Source organism: Coturnix japonica, chromosome 8 (assembly GCF_054131305.1).
Source record: "Coturnix japonica strain WE chromosome 8, WE-NBRP24, whole genome shotgun sequence".
In the NCBI taxonomy this organism is placed as follows: domain Eukaryota; kingdom Metazoa; phylum Chordata; class Aves; order Galliformes; family Phasianidae; genus Coturnix; species Coturnix japonica.
In genome coordinates, this window is record NC_140670.1 from 15533088 (window position 1) to 15553724 (window position 20637).

A 20637-nucleotide genomic window follows, 5' to 3' on the forward strand; every position below is an offset into this window, starting at 1 on the left:
TCCATGCCATAAAATGTCAGCCTCAAACTCCTATTCCAAATATTGTGTTCCAAAAACTAACTTTGAAAATTCAAGACAAATTTCCTTCTTTCTTTGACTGGTAATTTCCCAAATGCTGAAAGGTATGAAATCATTAATAACAGTTGTGTTCCCAAATACCTTGGGCCACACTGAATATCTGGAGTAGATTTTCAATTCACATCAATGACATTCATCTGAGAATGTAGCATATGGAGAGAACAAAACACCTGGTTTTCAACAGTGGCTTGCCAAAGTCTGTAAATAGAGTTGGGAAAATATGATTTTATTCATAGTTATAATGGCACGCTGCTGTCATTTGAAAAGACTTATTCCATAATAAGCTGTTGAGTGGAAGTCCATTAATATGCCGCTGAAGTTTTCCACTGTAGGTTCTTGAAGGTGTCTGCCTCTTCTTTTTTTTTTTCTTTCTTTCTTTTTCTTTTTCTTTTTTTTTTTTTTTTCTACAATAGATTGTTTTGTTTGTGCTGCCTTGAATACAAACTACAGTGTGTTAATGAATATTTAATTGCCATTAATGCAGAGACTCTTGTTACATAGGAAAATATATTTATCAAGAAAAGCTTTAGACCCCTCCTCATCCTGGACATGGGGTTCTGAATATATATTTTATGACAACTTTTGGAAAGTTTGTTAGTTTATTCCAGTTTAAGTTACCTTTAAAATTGCTTTATGTGAAAGCTCCATTTTAATGTGGTTTTCTTTATGGGGCAAAGTGATGCTTGGTTACTGAGTATGCTAAAAGAAAAAAGACACATAGTGGAAATGTGAAAGGGATTGTGATGTTTGATACTTATTGTACATATTATGTGTTTGTAAGGTGTTTAAAATTGATGATTGTTTCTGATATGATAATGCAAGCAATGAAAAACTAATTCTAGCTTTCATTACTGTGTGGAACTTATGTGAAAGCAGGAAAAGAGCCGGATATTAGAGACTTAGAAGTGAAGTGTGTGCAGGATCTGGAGCAAGTACAGGTGGATGAAGGGTAAAAAAAACTCAAACTGTCTGGCTAAACAGGTTGCCTGTGGATGCGGATTGTGAGTTAGTCCAAAATTTCCACAAACAGGGCATTGAGTGCTCAGACAAACAGCGTTTTGATAAATGACATTGTAGCTTGAGAACAGAGTAACTCCTGTGTTTCTCTGTTAGACAAAGTGATCTGTCCATTTGATAGCATGCCTGGCCTCCCCTAAATATTATGTTTATTTGTTTGACAGGCTTTGTGCTTTCCCATTGAGAGCCTGAATAGCTCATTGGCAGTAGTAATTCATCTATAATGACCCACCTTGAAGAGTTGTTGGCTTTTTTTTTGGTTTTTTTTTTTTGTTATTTGTCTTAATTAAACATGAACTAAAATGATTTGTTGTGGAATCAGAATGAAAAGCCATTAAGATTTAAAATACTTTAAGCAAAATTGCTTTTCATTCAAGCTCCTTTGTAAAGTCTTGTTCTTTTCAGTGCTTTTTGTAGCTTAATTCCCAGAGAGATGAGCTCACAAACAAGAGACAGGGACTGTGAGATAAGAGTCTAAAGCTTTGATCAGATACCTCAACATGTGCTGTGGGAAATCTTTGTATCATGGAAAAAAACAGCTTTTTAAAACAAAACCAAACCACCAAACAAATAAACCAAAACCTAGCCCTATTGTTGTAAAGATCTGTGGATATTATTTTTTGTGTAGTGCTCAGAACAAGACCCAGACTTAGGAAATTGTATTTAACTTTATTTGTTGCCTTGGAACTTTTCTCACTAGATACCAAGTCAAAGGAAAAGGGCCTAATTTTGGCACTAGCTTATGGAGTTCCTCAAGACCTGTTTTTCTCAGATCATCTGTTCTTTGACTAGAAGGAGCAAAGTAATAAGCTGTCTTTTAGTGCAGCCTGGATGTCAACAGTGGGTGTAAGGATGAAAAGATAATCTACCTCCTCTTTCTAAATGGCTGTTTTTGATGGATCCAATACCTCCTAGTTAGGAAGAAAAACTGAAGCTGTGTTTTAACTACTTATACTAAATGAAGCTAAAGACTTGATGTCCTCATCACTGATGTCCTCTTTGCCAATTAGCCATTTCACTAGGTCTCCTTAAGTTGAGTGAATTTTACATAGTGTGGTGGACAAAGATAGAAGGGCAAACCTGCATCTCCCAGTAGAACTGTTCCTTCAAGTTCCTGGTTCTGATTCCATGGATCTAAAGAGGTAGGAAAGTTTAATAAAGCAAACTGTCCTGTCATCCTGTTTTCTTGTGAAGAGCACCACCTAAATGCATTTTAGGTTCCCATCGTTAATTCAGCTCTTAGCCAAAGTTAACACTGTCAGAACTTCTTTGTGGCTCCAGGAACTGAATCTAATGAACCAGGCAGAATGCTAGTATTCATTCAAGTTTTGATCAAGAATGTTCAGTATATAGTTTCACATGATATTCAGGTGGTAACCGACTTTTGGTACATAGGCTGAGGAATTTTAGTATGTAGCCAACTGTGATTCAGTATCAATTGGACAGGGGATGATTTTTCATCTTTTGTTACTACAGTATTGGTAGTAGGGTACAGTCAGGACCACTGCTTCCATTTCTTAGGCTCTGAACAAAATAAATCTCAAAGTAAATCTCATTCCTTCTCCCAAAATGTATAGTTCAGCCAATCACTGTGAGCAAACACATTTTGTCTGTGACCAAAGGAAAATACCTTTGCCTTCAGCCTAGCTAAAGAATAAAATAATGAAGTGTAAGCTTGAGAAGAAGTGGAAAGCAATTTTCCCTTGGCCTAAAACAATATGGTGTAATTCTTCTTTATGACATCGTTGAGTGATTTCTCACACTCTTAAACTGTAGCAATAACTTCTATTCAACTTCCCTTTATCCAGTTTTGGCTCAAATATCTTCCATTTGTTTTATTCTCACTTAATTTGACATCTACATCCTGAATCTAAGACTAACTACCTGTTAACTATCAACAGTGCCACTCTTAAAGTAAAATGTTTTATGAGCTCAGCAGTGCTAACTCAGCAATGGAAGCTGAATATGTTGTAGGTTTGAAAAAGAAAAACACCTTCATTTGTGAAGTCCTTTGTCTTCTGCTATGTTGGCTCAGTGTGCTGTGTATTTTGAGCATATGTGTTACTGTGTGTGTGCAGTCACAGTACAGATGAAATTATGAGTTGAATTGTGGCTGTGCTGTTAGAAACAGTTTTGCATTATTTTTTAAAATGTTAAATTATGTAAAGAGAACTTTAATTTTTGCCATGCAGCAGAGCTGTCTGTCTTGTGCATACCACAAAAATGTACATAGTGAGGCAAAATTTGTTCAGGCCTCGTGGCTCTGAGAACTTTTTCTGAGCAGGTGTAACACTCCAGATTCTTAGTGCAGCAGTACAAGCTTGACAATATATTGTTAGGAGCTTACTCAGGGGAGGATATTTCTTTATAAACTAAATTAACTCAACAAATCACATTGACCTTGGTGCGTTTTGTGGCAAATCACTAAACCCCTACAGTGGTTAAATAAAAGGGAAAAGTGTTTTTTCAGAGTGACAGAAATGTAATGTCCTAAGGAGTTAGGAAACGTGTATCAATGTTGCATAAAGTTGTATTTTATAGTACTGGTACAGTGACTTCTTCATTGTCACTAGAATTTCATCATATCTATCTAGAAAGTACTGAATGTGTTTCCACAGGGAATATCTTGTCCTTCTAACATTGAAGAAGCTTCTTGTTGTGTTGTTGTTTGTTTTTTTTTGTTTTGGTTTGGTTTTTTTTTTCTTTTTTCCATGGCATAGCTGCATCAGTTGTGGTTTAAATCCTATGAAAGGGTTGAAGCCTTTTTATTTGAGCTATTGAGCAGTAAGTACCTCTTTTATTCAGATGGTCCCAAAGCAAAATGTAGGAAATTCTAGCTGAGATGGACTCCTGCCAAGCAAGACATACACAATCAGCTTAAGAAAAACAAAACCTCAAATTACCCAAGTTATACCCCAATGTCATTCACTGGAATGAATATTCTTAGCCTGTGCATGAAACCAAGAAATATTTTGATCACCAGAGCTCTTCTTGTTAAACCGATCAATACTATCTGAAACTTAGATAATGTTGATGCACACTAAAGAGCATTACAGGTTTGCTCCAATGACTGCGGTGTTTTGGAAAAATTCCAATGCAGTATATTTAGCAAGTCACCAATTCCTTGAAATTGAAACATGTTGCAGAGGTAGCTCAATTTTGACATAATGTTGACAGGATGCTACATGCCAAACACGTTTCCTGTCTGGGTGCTGGACTGGTTTGTTGGTTGTCCATTTGCTGGACTGCCTTGAGCCAGAGTCATTGCCTTGGGGTGATGCTCACTGAATCCCCTCTGAGCTCTGGGTGCCCAGGATCTCCAGCTTGCCCTGGGTGAGTACCCTGCACCGTTTTGCATGCAGTGGTCAGAGACTTGGTACTCTTCCATTTTAAGGAAGAAAAAAATATTATTAAAGATAAAGAAACTTTACCCACAATTAGAAATTACCTTTCTGTGCACTGTTCTAGAGCATGCAGTGTGCTGAGAAGCAGGTTGACAACTTAGGTTGTTCTGTCGATTTAGACTTAAGCTGCTGCTGCCTTGCAGAATTGGATATTGGATTTCTGCTAGGCAGAATATTAATGCTACTCTTTAATTCTGAATTACAATTTAGAAGGCACTAAGAGATTAAATCATTTGTCCAAATTGTTTTGAAGTATTCCTTCAAACAAATACAAACTCAGCTCTCCAGCCTTCACCACTATGTTGTTCCTCATGAAATAAAACCAGCATGATCTTTAGCACTGGAGCCCTTCTACTGTCTTCCTGCCCGCAGTCTTGGTGTTCAACAGTCCTTTTGGTTGTGATTGAATCAATTACAGTGCAGGGTGGAACCTTCTTCCTTCCTGTTGAGTGCCAGCTGCAGGTGTCCACGTGGGTGTGATGATGAAGTTCTGGATGATGGATTTGAACTGTAACTAAATTAAATCTGTTCCTGTGTTCTTCAGCTATAAAAATAAGACCCAGTTATGTTCTTTAGCTCAAGCACAAAATGCTTGAAAGAGACATGTGGGTGCAGTTAGGGAAGACTTTTACTTTCTTAGCATTTAAACTAAAAGCTGGTAGACTTAGACTACATTTTCTTTATTGTTCTATTTCTTATTTAGCTGCAGCTCAGCTTGGAATAAAACAACACAGAAGTTGCCTACCTTATCTCCATTAGCATTTCTCTTCCCTCAGCTGCACTAGTGCTCACAGCAGTGATAGCTACCTATATTTTAATTGCTGCCTGGTGGCCGCTCCCTGTCAGCATGGCTGAGTTATTAGTTGGTAGTCCCAGCTGGTTGTTGTGGGCCACTAGGGCTAACAGGAATGTAGGCACAGCTGGTCTGGGTCACATCCTTGTATAATTTGGTTTGTGAAAATTTCCGATGGCCTCGAGTATGTGGTGAAAAGGATATGCAGCTAAAAGGTATCTTTCATTATCACAGACTAATTAGGGCTGTTCTAACTTCCTGAGGGAATATGTAGTAATATCCAGACGCTACAGAAGGTTGAAAAGGAGAAGAAATTACTAGGCTGAAGAGGGAAAAATGTGCTTGCTTCTGCTCCTCTGTCCTTCAGCTCTTTTATATACCTTAATGAAATGTAAACTGTGTGAAAAACAGAGCTGGGAAAAATGAGAAAATGTTCTCTATCCACTAGGGTCTGTACACTCAGCACCTAATGGAGGCTAGGAGTGTTTTCTTCCTCACTGTGGAAGTGTGATTGCACAGCAGCCTTGTTTTTTAAAATTTGAATAACTTTTTTCCCACCTTTTCTTCTCCTTCAATTTTTGTTTTGTTTTATTTCTCACTTGCATTGTAGAGGCTGGTGCTCTTTTCCTTGCATCTCTAGAGTGACAACAGGCTGTGCATTTGGGAACTCCTAATCAGAAGTGATGACAAGTCCTGGAATGGAGCACTGTTGCCCTTGTCCCCATGAAATATTTTATCCTTTCTGATATTGTCAGACATGCAACTGTAATAAAGGCCAGTTTCTGCCACTGGATATGTGTAGAAGCTGATCCCTGATATTTTTGTGCGGGAGCTGTTCAGTACAAGCCTGTCATACTGAACAGGCTTTCTTCCATTTCATGGGAATAAGATGATGCTTGTGCATTATTAGAAGAGTCTAACAAGTTTCCTGGGGAGAGGTTGTGAAGTGTAGTGTATAAGACTACTTATGTAATTAACACCTTGGGATTTTAATGAGAAATACTGCTATTTTGCAACCATAATTTTCATTTTCTGGCAGCCTCAAGGTGACAATGAGATTGTAAATTGCATGGGGTCCTTAAGCTGTTGTCTGATTAACTGGAATTTAACTGTTGTTTGCAATAATGACTGGAGAGTACATGTACCTGCAAATCCCTCTCATTTGATCTGCAGAAATATATTTCCAGGAATGTTATCTCACTGTACTTGAGGATTTGTAGCCCTCCTGAATCCCCTGTCCCTTTGCATAGGATGCCATTTGTACTTTCCACAGTAGATTGTGCTTAATTCAGTGCCCTCAGCCTTAATTTAGCATTGTTTTTGAACAAATGCCCTCTCTTTCAAAAAACCCTTGTAACAAACCCAAGCCCACCAGAAGTACATCTGATACCCAGAGACTAGCAAAACCTATCTCCATTCTGTATCTTCCATCTGTAAGTAAATGGAAAGCATTTCATTTTCTGTCTAATTATCTATAACATTTATCTGTACTGCCTTATTCAGACCACTGAAATTCATCTTTATTTATTAAACTGTCTCATGGTTTGCGGTTACCACTATATACCGGAAGGTTTAGAGCATGTTTTACTGTGGCATTTCACATCGGAATCTTCTTCCATAGTGAAACTTCTTCCATAGTGAAAAGATATTTTGCTTATTTCTGTGTGTTATTGCAGTCTTTTCTTCCAAAATCTCCTTTGTGCTCATGCAAATAAACTTTTTAGCTGAATGTCCCAGTGCTGTGGATGTATGTTTTTCTGTGTTATCCTGGGGTTTTCTCAAGAAGTGACAAGTAATTGACTCTGCCTGAAGACAAAGAAATATATCAGTACTTGACACTGGTACGTTTTCATTGAGTGCTGATGAGTCAAGCCTGCAAGTTTCAGGTCTGGGTTGTGTGGCCTGTACAATACTTATGGTGTGTTTGTACTGAGGATTGTTGTATCTGAAATGGTTTAAACAGAGCAGTTACAGTGCCTCATGTAGCAAAGATATGGCATCTCATGCTTAGTGGTGCTACTGTAAATCTGGAGTAATACTGCTTAGAGTGGAGGTGTTGGATCCTAAGGGATCTGTAAGTGAGAGAAACTCAGGTGTTCAAAGGCTTGAAATGTCAGTGTTTGCAAATAAAAGCAGAAGAAAGAGAAGTAACATTTTATGTTTGTGTAGGTGTTACAGTGTTACTCTGTAACACGTTGTAATGCCATTCGATTGAGAAGATACTTTCACTGTACCAGATGAGGATCTGGTCTTTTGAGCCTATATATACTCCAATTAATGCTGTTAGTATCACAATAAGTTATCTTAATTACTTCTAAAAATGTTCGCTTCATTTTCCAGATGGTGCCCTGGATATGATGGGAACTTGCCCACTCAGTTTTGTCTTCCATGGGATGATAACAATCTGTTTATGAGAGGGTTTAAATCCTCCCTTCTTATATTCATGTTCTGCTCTGGCCTTGTTTATTCACAACTGAATGCCTCTGATTATTTTATCTGTCATGTGCTTAGTGTCTGATGCTTTACATAGCAGAGCTGGAATAAACTGGCTGTGCTATAAGATGATCAGTGTATATTTAAGACAACAATCATTTAGCTATCTTATTTCCTCAGCAATATTTTAAAGATTTATTGTAGAGAAGCCAAGAAAGCTTCTCTATGATTCTCACTTGATTCCTCTTCTAAGCTAAGAAAAAACTGAAATAGATCAGAAATTAAGTATTTTTTTTCATGTTGTATGGATTTCGTCTTTTGGTAACTTGGTGCAGAAGTCACGGCAACCACAATGACTTGTTTTGTGCACTAAAATCTAGAGGAGCAGAGATAGAGGCATTCTCAGATATGCAAGGTTGCTGAGCCTATTTTTCAGTCTTTGATTAGACTGTAGTCAGCAGTCTGATGCTTAATACCAGTGGCAGACGTGGATATGTTTCCCTTGAGGATTGGAGAGGTGGCTGTTGTTCAGTAAACCCCAGAGAGACAAATACGCTTCAGTGTAGAGTAGACTTCTAAGGAGCTCAGCAACGGCTCCCTTATATAAGGAAGGAGGCTGGTGCAGGCTGTGTGAGAGTGCTTCTGCTTTTTGAGTTAGCAGCACTGGAGGATCAAAAAGGCCTTTAAAGCACACAGGGGTAGTGTTTTGTTTTTAAATACTTAAAAGTAGTTGAGTACTTTAAAGTAGAACTATAATCTTAAAAATCTTTGCCATTGGAATTTTTTTTTTTAAACTGTTTTGATTGCCATATTCACAACTTTATAAGAAACATTTTGATGCCCGATTTTTACATTAAGACTCAAGAGGGATGGTCTCAATGCCAAAACATAGAAGTGGAACAAAACAACACAGTAAGCTTTATTGCCTGTGCCAAAAGGACTTTGTGTGGTTTCTCTTTCCTTCATCCAGAAAAACTGCTCTCGGCAGTGCTGCCTTGTGTGTTGTGGTTTAGTAATCCCACCATAGGTGTGAGAGTTGGGAATGGTTTCTGTTCTCTTTCTCTCTGAAAAAATGCTGGCTGCTTTTAACCTGAAAGCTGTGTGTTTAAACCCTAGGTGAAGAATACATCTGGAGAAATCTCTGATGCTCAGGATGGCTCATTTGCAGCCCTGAGAGCTTCCTAAACAGGAGAGCAGACCTTTGCTGGAGCTTGTTTCTCAATAGATACACCTCAGATGAATACAAAGAGCTCGTAGATAGGGCCCATAAGCGTGACTCAGGTTTGCCAGCTGCAGCAGTGCTTTCAGTGCTTCAGGTTCCAGCCTCAAGTCCACAAACTGGCATCTGAGAAGATGTCAGGAAAGAAGTCTTGTTCTTAAATGAATGGGTTTTTCTTTCTGTGCTATTGTGGCTCTTCACGTATCTTTTCTGCCTCTTTGGTTGTTACATTCTAGGACTTATTTCACATTACTCAGTACTACGTACGTCATCATGAAGAGGAGATTAGATTCTTCTGCTGTGTTTGGATGCTGTTTTACACTCAGCATGTTCCCACTGGGGCAGCTGACTGTGCTGCTCACGTGGTTGGCTGCCATTGTACTTCTTTTATCTTCAAATGAAATTATTTTCTTACTGTATTTCTCCTGGTACTTGGATGACAGAACCCATATTTGGCACTGGTGCAATAGGAACAGTAAGTATTTTATAGCAGTTTTGATCCCAGTGATTACTCTTTTTCACATATTAAACTAGTTCTTAGTTAACATTGATTACATGCAGTCTTTCTGCAGGATGATTCACTTGTTTGTATTGTGATTGTCACAGTCACAAGTCAAGGTGTTCTACTTCCAGGATTTCCACAAATACAAAACAAACAGAATGCATTGCCCATAAAAAAGACCTTAGACCTGCTTCAAACTATCTTACATTTCATGTTGAACTAATAGGAAATGATTGTTAAATACCATCCCATTGGTTTTGAAAATTGATTTTTGTTCTGTCATCTTGGAGCTGGAGAACATTTAAAGTCCGTCTCCTGTGCCATTTAGTTATTCACTGTTGCAGCCAGAGGTAGGGAGGCCATATGCATTGTACTGTCTGCAGGTGACACAAAAGATTTCATTTGGCTGGGGGCTGCCTCTAGCCATCACAGGTGGTGTTCTTTCATTTACAATAGCGCTCTTTAAAATATAAATGACTGCATCTATAACATCAGCTCCTTCTCTTTCTCTGGAATACCCCTGCTAAAGTTACATCACACATAACAAATGGTCTCATTCCCTTGAGAATTAGTTTAATTACTGATAGAGATGGGTAAAGGATATATTGTGTCTGAGATATTAATTTAACCATGCTTTAATTAAGAGGTCAAGTGTGAAAGGCAGCAGAACACCTTCCACTTAAGAAGTGCCGAACAGAATGGTGGAAGGATAGAAATCTCTGACACAGCGAGCTTTTTATTGTCTGCAGGAGTATTGGCTTTCCTTCTGAGTTTCATTACAACAGAGTTTGCATCTGGAAAATATATGCCATCATTTATTCACTCATCATGTTTTCTAACACTAAAAGCTTTTAAAATCCAGAGTCATCTAAGTACCAAAGCAATGTGTCTCTTGCCTTTTGGAAGTGATGGCCACTCCTAAGCACCAGTGATTTCTATTAGAGCTGTCAGCACTGTGTTCTTTTGACCAGTGGGCTTGAAGAATGGGGCTGTGACTGTCCTGTTTGCCTATGCTCCTACAGTGGGGCACAAGGGAAGATGCAGAGTGAGTGCTCACCAGGGGGAACCAGGTGCTGCCATCTCTGAACACCCAGTTGTTTCTTCCCTATGGCTTACTGTGAGTGTGGATGGATTTCTTTCAGCATTTAATTTGAAAGCCCTGTTTCTTCCTAACTCAAAAATAAAGGAAATGGACTTGGAAAGCATTCAGGAAGAAATAAGTAAAAAATGGGTAGGCAGAAGGAAGGAGCATCTTATAACAAGATTACAGAAAACTAGACAGTAAGAATGGCTTGTAAGAGGAGGGTCAGGACATTGTCAGATGAGCTTGTTTTGCTTTACCCTGAAAGCTGGAACAGCCATAAAGAGGTGGCTATAGAAAGGAACAGACACTCACTGGCAACCAATTGAAGGATTTCTCAAAATTAACCTCTTACATGTTCAGAATGACTAAGTGACCGAGTCAGGCAGTACCATCACTCTCCAAATATTAATGAAGAGGTTGGATGACAATTTTTATTTCCATCCTTTTCATCATTTACTGTCTGTGTAAGTTCTTATTCATTAAGATGTTCTTCTCGTGCAATCTACAGAAAGTTTCTCTTGAGAAACTTTTTTCTTCTTTCATATGTTTTCTGCAGCTGTTTTCTGTGATTAGTGGCCATTTCCCTTTTTGCTTTTAAAGGAGAGTAAGAGTTCAGCTATGCCACTGCCTTCCTCTGCATCCCTGGAGGAAAACTGGTGGAGTACTGGAAAAACACAGAGTTAAATGTTAACATGAACTACTAAATGTTCTCACTGCAAAAAGTCAGGAACAATTCCAAGCACTGAAAGCAGACTTTCCTGTAGTTAAATTTTGCTGCTTAACTTCCAAAACTACAGCTTGCTTGGTCATTATTTTAACATGGTTAAACATTAAAAATCAAGCTGCTTCTGCTTCCCATGTGATAGACATAGGAAAGCAGACTTATGCAGACAGTGCTGAGACATATAATAACTTTTTTTCTAAGTAAGGGGTTGATTCTTTTTCCCACTTCTGCTTAGAAGTGCAAATTCCATTGTTTGCACTTTTAGTCAGAAAGGCAGTGTTAATAAACATAGTGGTTTGGTATCCATTCTGTAGTAACTCCTTAAGGTGTTATCTGAACATATATAGACATCCTCTCTCTTGTTAGCTGAGAACTTAATCATTTTGGACTTGCATTGGAATATTTCATTAGCAGAGTTTCTAACTATTAATGGCAAAGTCTGCTGTGGGAGTACACAGACTAGATAGAACCCACTGTGCTTTCAGCAAGGCTTTTTATTTGTTTATAATCTAATTCAGGAAATGCAGTTCTGTAAAACCAGTAATTATTTCCCTCAGTAATTCATATTTTGCTGAAAAATCAGTCCCTCACATGAGAAGCCAGGAGAGTACCATATGTTATCCATTGTATGCTTCTCATTATCTCTCTTAACTCTTCAGTGTAATAAGCAAACTGATTTTAACTTGACAAAACCGTGGGTGTTTCCTAGGTTAGGGACTGTAATCCTGCTCTACATCACCTTGGTATATCAGGAGTAGTAGAGCCCATGGCCCTGAAGTGGAAGGGTTACATGGGTTAATATAATATTTCTGGGATGGTATTGTTGAACTTTATTTGTACATGGAAAAATTGTGTGGCGATACAGAGTAAATCTTTCAGAAAGAAAATGATGGGTTTTGTTTTAATTCTCATTACTTGCACAGTAGCATCATGAAGTGAGAGGGTCCTGGCATTTGTATGAAGCACGTGCTTCTGCCCACGAACCGCCAGTGAGATAAGTCAATAAAACAAGCCATGCAAGGCAGAGATTGCTTAGAGGTGATGGAGACCTATTAGGCTATCTCGCCCTCCTGCATGCCAGAAAGGAATTGTTTCATTTGAATTTGCATTAAAGGGCAGAAGAACAGCCGAGTAAAGCACAGGATAACATTACTGTGTGAAGGAGTGGGAGCTCCTCTGTACTTCAGTTTTTACATTTACGTCTGCCTTTTCACCATATAAACAGCAATAGCCAACCAATTTTTCTTTCCAGGCTGTTTGATGTAAGTATAACAACAGACTGAACAGGAGCTGTTCTGATGGGCAGTTTTGCTTTATAATGTTTTTGTGGGTTTTTTCCTCATCAAAGGAGAGCAAGAAGAAAAGACAAAAATCAGTGAGTATGTCTTTGTGTGCGCATGTGTTTGACAGACATCTGCCCATGTTACACCAGTAGTGAGAAGGCATTGGCTACTCTGCCTGACCACAGGGAGGGAATGTTACTGCAAAGAGAACAAAGGCTTCACTGCATCGTGTCTGTGTGCAGCACGCTGCTAGTGCAGAGCAAGCGACCATTTCCTATTACAGCAGTGTCTCGCGTTTGTGCAAGGCTGCGATGCAAAGTGGTTCAGCTCACTGGGAGCTGCTGCATGCAGTTCTGGCACTGACAGAGGAGGTCTCTGTGGTCGAAAAGGCAGACAAGTATATTGGTGCTGGTGCTTTAAGCAGCTTCATCTGGTGACTGGACGGGGAATTGCAGGCACATTTGTTTCATTGCTTTAATTTCTTGCATTATTCCCCTTTTGTCTGTTATTGTTTCTTTACCAGTATTTGTGTTTCAATAGGAAAAGAATTCAGTGGTGAACTATGTGCATGTCCTACTTCTGTTCAGGCCTGACATGTTTATATATACAAAGAGTTATGGATGAATTAAAGAGGACCAAAGAAGCTCAGAAATTCTTTGGAAAAGCTTGTCAAATTTTTAATTAATGGGCATGTAGCAGAGGGAGTGAAATCTGTTGCTTAATACCATAATAGGCAGTGCAGTGCCTGTGCCTCTTTCTGCCATCCTTAACAGATGGATTTATTTTTGGTAATGAGACATTTATCTCCTTTGCATCTATTAAAATCCAATTCCAGTGTCAAAAAATTCAGTTGGAAACAACATGAAAAAATGTAGTGATGAAATGTGCTTGGGTTTTCTGTGTGCTTCTCAGAGCTCTGTCAAATGTTTTCTCACTTTATCTTAGTTTATTTTTGTTTATTTTTGCCTTGCTGCAGTTCGCGTTTCCAGATAATTAAGGTGTTATCTTGATAGCACCAAGTAATGATATGAATATTTAGATTGTATAAAGAGGCTTAATGGAATTACTTATGGGTCAATAATTAATATACTGTCAGTGTAAATAAGTGGCTTTGAACTTCTTTCTGTATGTGGACTCTAAATTTGTTTTGTTAGATCTTGATCCCCTCTGTACCTGGTTCAACCCTATTGCCGGCAGGCTTTCTTTTATTCATGAACATCTTTGCACAAAAAAAAGCCACTGATAAATATCAGTGATAAGTGTCAGCCTGGATCAGCTCTGCTGGTGCCGTGGAGAAGGAGTCCACACAGAAATAACTGCAGAAAAGAGGACCCGTTTGTTTAATAAATAAATAAATATGGGCTGTGCATGCATTTCTCACTCTGATTTGAGGGAATCTAATTAGGAAGGTGTTTTCACACTTGTGGACTGGGTCATTAATTTAATTCTTAAGCAGGTCAGCAAGCAGACAGCTTTTCTTAATCTGTCCATAGAGGAGCTTGTGTGTTCTCTAAATGAACACAATGGATTTTTGTGGGAATTTGTGTGAAATCTTGTGGGATTTATTAGATACCACTTAATAGATTTTTCAAGCTTCTGTTGCCTTCTGCAGGTGGGATGTAATTTTCCTAGTGAGATCTCTAGTGCTTGACAACTGATGAAAAACCAACAGCTTTCTTTTAGGATTGCAAATAAGCCTTTATTAAACAGGCTGTTTGGTGCCTCCGCATCTCCATTTTGTTTGCTTGGTGAAGAGGAAATGGCCAGGATATCAGAAAGGCTGAGTGATACAAAGCAACACAGAAACTTATTCCAGGAAGTTTATTTTCAGAAAGTGTTGAGTATTCAAACTTTGAAAACCCTTTAAAGTATTTGTGATTCACACCAGACTTTCAGTCTTGGCTGATAGGCATCTCATAAAGGCGGCTTAAGACTGAATGGATTGATGTACAAAATGCTTTGACTTTTTAGCTGATAAAGTGCTAATTATAAGTGAGTACTACACCCCTTGTAGTAACAGATGCACAGATAAAAAACATTAAAAAGTTCCTATTCCAGATGAGTTATTTCTTCCAACTCCATGGGTGAAGCATCTTTTCCATTGCACCCTACTTAGAAAGGATTCTCTTCCATACAGTACAAATCCTACAATTGTCCTTACCTACCCATTTCCTTCCACTCTTCTGTTGTTGCATAGAAGTTATTCTCCTCATTTGGCTACTTCTGCAGGCTCTATTTCTATGTACTATAAACAGTGCTACCCTTTCTTCCCAGTATCCTCCTACACATGCTTTTGAAGAGCTCTGGTTGCTAGGATTACAGTACTAGATGTGGAGAGAAAGTGTCCCTTCATCACCAGCTTCCTTTTGTGATCTTCTGTGCCTCATTGCATTACTACAGTCATTTTTTCCAAAGACGTGTTTGTTGTAAGACCTTTTTGCAGCAGTACTATTGCTGCTGCTGCAATCCTCAATGCTCTTCCTGGCTTTTTGTTTGAGAAACATGGAAAGTCAGTGACTAAGCTGGAGAAAATGACTTGTTTTCATTCTGTGCTGTGAGCTGAACCTTTAGTATCTTGCCGGGGGATTGCTTTCCGTTGTGATTAAAAGGGACAAGCACTCTGAAATGGCAGAGGCTGTGACACTGTTTTCTCTTTCCTCTCTTTTCTCCCTGCTCCCCCACACTCAAGTTCTATTAATGCTGGGTCTGTAATGCATCATGTACAGTTCCAACATGGGCATGTTTTTCCTTCACAAAAAGTGTGTGAAAAATGGCAGTCTTCATATTACTATAAGTGGTACAGCAAATGTACTTTGATGTGCAAGACTAATTTTTGCAAGAATTGACTGATGTTAGACTCTTGTGGCTGGAAGAATGGATGTACATGGGCTAGCGTGGGCTTCTATACAGTATGAACGCTGTTTGTTTGTTTTCAGTACAGGGCATGTTTGTCAGCATACTTGAGCTACAGAGTTCAGCTCCAGAAAGTTGTAGTACTTATTCCAGAGATCTCACCTTAGCCTTTCCCTGAAAGGGATAATAAATCCAGTCATTCCAGAATCTGTCTTAAAACCTTAAGTTGGAAGTGCTTTCATGGTGTTCAAAACAGTCTGGGATGGTACCAAGCTTTCTGGAGGCTGCTGGTCCTGTTTTACAAGGCAGGAGCTCCTATTGGAAGAACCTAAGCCCCCGTGGCTCTTAACAGCTTGCTGGAGATACTCAGGAGTGGTCACTTGTTATGCAACAATCTAATGATTCCTGTTGTTGAAAGGATGCAGTTATAATGAAGACCAAGGTTTTGAACAGCCTGACACTTATCCCTGCATCCTGACTTCTTCATATTTTATATGTTTTATTGAGGTGACAGGATGGAGGTTGATCATAATGTAAGTTAAAAGCTCAAAGTTTGTGGTCAAAAGTACAAACTGCAAAGGTTGGTTTGAGAGGAGGCAATAAAGTAGAGTAGTTATGAATAAGATAAGTTTATGTGTAAGGTGCAGGAAAGGTTTCCCAGATTATTCATTGTAACTACAGCAACTTCCAGTTTCACAACATTATTATTTTTGATACCCAAGATGTGTACATTTGCTACTCATTCCTGAAGATCCAAATTTCCACACTTAAAAGTAATATAGAAAATTTACTTGTGATCTAAATTATCACCCCAGACAGACAATGTGTTCTGTACTTCGTTTATTTAAAAGATAAGAATTCAGTTATTTTATTCCATCTCTCTCAAGCTCTCTGAAGGCTGCATGGCTCTCACATAAGCAAATTAGACTGCTGCAGTTGCCAGAAGGGAAATGCAATGTGTATTTGCCCTCACCAGACTATTTTGTGGAGAGCGGGTAACATCCTGGGTATGATTTCTTCAAGCTGTAAATCAGCAGTTTAAAAGTGGAATTTAATTTTGCTGTTATTGCTCTTCTAGCTGCTAGGAATGTTGTTGCAATGTGCGCCTGATTCTTAAGGATATCCGTAGGAAGCATGTGTTAGTGATTTAACTTAATTGGGCTCTCAAAGATTTTCTCCTCCATGGCAAACCAATGGAAACAACTCCGAATTAATGTTAGATAAGAGTGGTTTATGTCAGTGTTACTTATCTAATGGCAACCATAACTGTTACTGCTCTTCAGAAGAATGTGTGCTGCAGCATACTTTGGCATTTTGCTGTCTTGAGCCACAGAGAAATATCATCATTTTCCTTGAGTAATGTTCTTGGAATCAGGGTATTCGTATCTCACTTCACTTTCTCTGTTTTCAAGCTCTGCGCTTTAGCCAGAGACATCAAGGAGTCTTTATTGAGAAGAAGTCTGACTTTTTCTTGTTCGATTGCTTCTATTCTTGGAGACATTTATTTGTGAAACATCTCTGGGGGTAGTGCACATTTGAGTCAACAAGCTGTTGTCATAGAATTATAGAATCATAGATTCTGTGCTGTGTTGTTCTATGCATAGTTGTGTGGGGAACCATCCAAGTCTGACACGTTACAAGCAACCTGTGCTCAGTATTTTCTCTGATAAATTAATATAGAAAAAAGTGTTGTATCTCTGTGTTTTCCATAACATTAGAACATGAATAATTCAAACTATTACATGATTGGGCTTGGTTGGTTCCATAATTAAAAGATGGGCATTGGATTGGGGATTTGATCCAGAGTAAATTTAAGATAGAAAGGAGGGATACAAGTGTGCTTTTTTCATTTATTAAGAGTTTTCTTTAGGGATCTTAGCATCCAAATAGGGCAGAGTAAAATTACTTTTCTTCCCATGGATAGTAAATGAGACATTAAGAGCTGAATGCTGCTGAAAGACAAACAGCCAGGCTAGGCATGCAGGCAAAAACATGGTCTGTTAGTGGAAAAGGCTTTAGAGTATTAATGATATTAAATGATGTTTCATAGGTATACCTCACATTGTTATGGCATAGTTATGGGTTGCACTATTAAATGTGTTGAGTCTGATCTCTCAAACTGTGAGAAGGATAAGCTTCAGAAACTGAGGAGATGGGAAAAGGAGCAAGATGTGTGTAGATCATTAGTCCTCGCTTCTGGGTTAATGTAAGTGGTGAGGCGAATTGATTCGTAACAGGGAAGAAGAGGTAGGAAAGTTGATGGGGATTTTACTTGTTCCTCAAAACAACATTATGGGAAGGGAAAAACTCCTTACTGACTGGCAAGAACATACAAACAAGTGCACAAATCCTGGAACTGAGAAAGGAGCAGCAGGACAGGAGAGTGGTGGCACACCATTTGTCTGTTATATCTGTTGTAGTTTCCATGGAAATAAATAGGAGGTGCTATTTTTGGAGTGACTTACACTGTACTCTTGCTGCAGGGTAAGAGATGGTGTCTTTTCTCAATCTTACTGGACTACCATTTGCAAAGCAAAGAAAGAAGCAGGGAGAAGCTTTTCAGTTTCAAGTAGTGCCTGCTTCTTTACTGCAAACTGACAGCTTTTCACTGGGAGTATACAGAAGTGATAAATATTCCCCTATCATGATCCAAACACAAAATCCTCCCCACCCTAAGGCTCTGCGGTAGGTGACAGCTCAGAGCATAAGCCCTGTTCTTATCATCTACACTGAACTTGGAGAGCAGATGCTGAAGTCTGCTGGTTGCTCGTATTTTTGTTCACTTGTCGTTAGTGGTGGCAGCAGAGAATGAAATTTTGCTATCACCTGCTCTTGAAAATGTGTAGAGAAATGCCAAGTGTGAGTGGAGTAATGGGCAAGTGAATTCCTACTAATGAGGTCAGAAAATCCTATGCTTAAGATGGAGCAGAAGTCTTGAAAACAAATCTTCTACAGAACTGAGATCTCACTGAAATAATCCGGATAGCTTTTGCAGATCTGCCTTTCTGGGCAGCTTTTCTCACAGTGGGTTCTCAGGGAGACCTGCAGGAAGAGATGGGTAAAGGCAGGAGGATGTGCTTCCCCAGAAGACTGCAGGATGGAAAAGCAGTGCTATAATTCTCTTTCTCAGGAGAAAGCTGGCTCTGTGGCACACCCACTATGTCCCAGCACGTACTTATCCACAGACTGTGTCCTCTGCCAGCAGGAAAACACCTGACCAAATAGAAATGGCCATAGTTACAAAGCAGACCTCTCTGTTCATGAGAAATTTTGTCCTGCTCCTGTCCCACAGGTAACTCTGTATTAAATGCAACATAAGAGTAGAGTTAGAACATCAATCAGACTGTGATTTATATCATAAGCTGGGAAAATCCAACTATTTACCAACTTTCATGGTATTTTCAGGATGTTTAGAACTGATGAAAGAATTTAAAGTTGGTGAATAGAAGTCATCCTATATTTGGCTGCATATTTGGTGCTATTTTAACCTGCTATGGAATCCAATACCTTCTTATTACCTTGCAAGTCTGTGTCCGATATACTAGATCAAAGCATATTCCTGTCTCCCGTTGCTAACAGCAGCACATTCAGTTCTCTGGATTTCAACAGCTAAAGTGGGTGTTGCAGGAAGTTTGGCACTGTTTTTCTTTACAGAATAATAAACACAGATGATGTTGCTTTGGGTTTTGTATTGACATGGAGGCTCTTTGCTCATAACAGCTGATTCACAGACAAATGGTGACTTTTAGCCTTTAAAAAATAACTATTGAATTAGATAGCCTAGAATTAATCGCAAGAATTTTCTCACAGAGCTCAGACTGGTGATTTGCTCTATACATATATATGTATATGTTTTCCTTAGAGACAATTTTAGAGTTCATTTTTCTAACAGATGCATTAGATAATCATATTCTATAACACTTGCTGCTTTTCTGTTTTCCAGGAGGAGGCCAGAGCATACCTGTGGACCTGTGGCTTCTCTTTCTGCAACTTCTGACAAAGGTATGTGCACTGTTACACTCTGTAGTATTCATCTCAAATGCAGCATGGAAACTTTCAAAATTGTGACATGCAGAACTATTGGTAGAAGAAAAATACTTGCTTGATATTTAATGCAATATTTTATAGACTAGGCAAGTCTTCCCCACAGAGTAGAACTAAATTAAAACTAAGCTTGAAAAGTCACGTTAGTGTGCACAGCAGTGACCATACTGCTTGTAGTGTGAGTGGCGTTCAAGACTGGGCTTCAAGGTAATGGCAAAATACTTGATTTCAGAGGCTCCTGGATGAGAACAAAGTTACTTAATAGCAGGTAAACATCAGCTTCAAATCATGGCCAGTGTCTGCTGATTAATATGAATACCGAGGGTTACACCCTGAATCAGTTACCACTCCTGGGCAAATGTGTGACATAGTGGAATTGCTGTATCCTTCACTTGCTGAGTCGCAGAGCCTTCTTAGATCTCAGTAAGGTCTTATTTTCTAATCAAGGACAAAATCAAGTTTGTACCTCTCCTCCTCAGCAGCTCGGTACCTGAATCAGTTTTTACCAGGAGAATTCTCTCAGAAGGAGAAAGTGCCTTCAGCAGATGTGTATGATTTTTACCCGAAGATAGGATAGCAAAGTAAATAGGAACCTGATGTGCAGAGTTTCAAAACTGTCCCTGCTGTCTAGTTTGCTGTATAACTTGGAAGAATTGAAATAGCTTTTGTGGCGATAATTGTTAGCATATGAATTCAGCATTTAGAATAAAGAATAGCTTTTCTTTCTATAAATGTTACTGTAAAATCCCATAATGTAACTTCATATTTTCACACTTTCTTGAACTGATGCAAATAACTATAGACTTTGGTGATCAGTTTCTATATGATTTTATGGGATGCAGCAAAATCCCTATGTGAAATTCTGTGTTTTCTAACAGACCCTGTATTCCTTCACATTGGCTCTGTCATCCTGGCAGTGTCTGCCTTGTAGCAGAGAAAGCAAAGTATGATGGGGAACAGTGATACTGATGTTTTTTTTTTCAATTGCTATTTTTCCATTTTGTATTTTTCCCCTTTTGAGTAGAGAGCAGGAATTGGCTCCATTGAATCATTGAACTGCATGAGCTTTTACTACTGCATTTGTGCTCCCTTCTTTACTTTCTAGGTCCCTACCCCCAATCGTTTGTAGCTGGAGCTGAGGGTGCCCCAGTTCCTCCATGAGTCATGAGTAGGGAAGACGTTCATTCTCTTTTTCAGCATCCC

At 38.9% G+C, this 20637-nt stretch overlaps 1 protein-coding gene across 14 annotated transcripts in view; it reads left to right on the forward strand.

The window, feature by feature from the left end:
* The window catches only part of SORBS1 (sorbin and SH3 domain containing 1), a 154993-nt gene that overhangs the window by 17680 nt on the left and 116676 nt on the right, over window positions 1-20637 (forward strand). For all 14 annotated transcript variants that reach the window (XM_085554331.1, XM_085554340.1, XM_085554369.1 and 11 more), the window contains exon 2: window positions 19334-19392. The gene's annotated coding sequence lies outside the window, so the exon portion shown is untranslated. The remainder of the gene's footprint in view (window positions 1-19333; window positions 19393-20637) is intronic.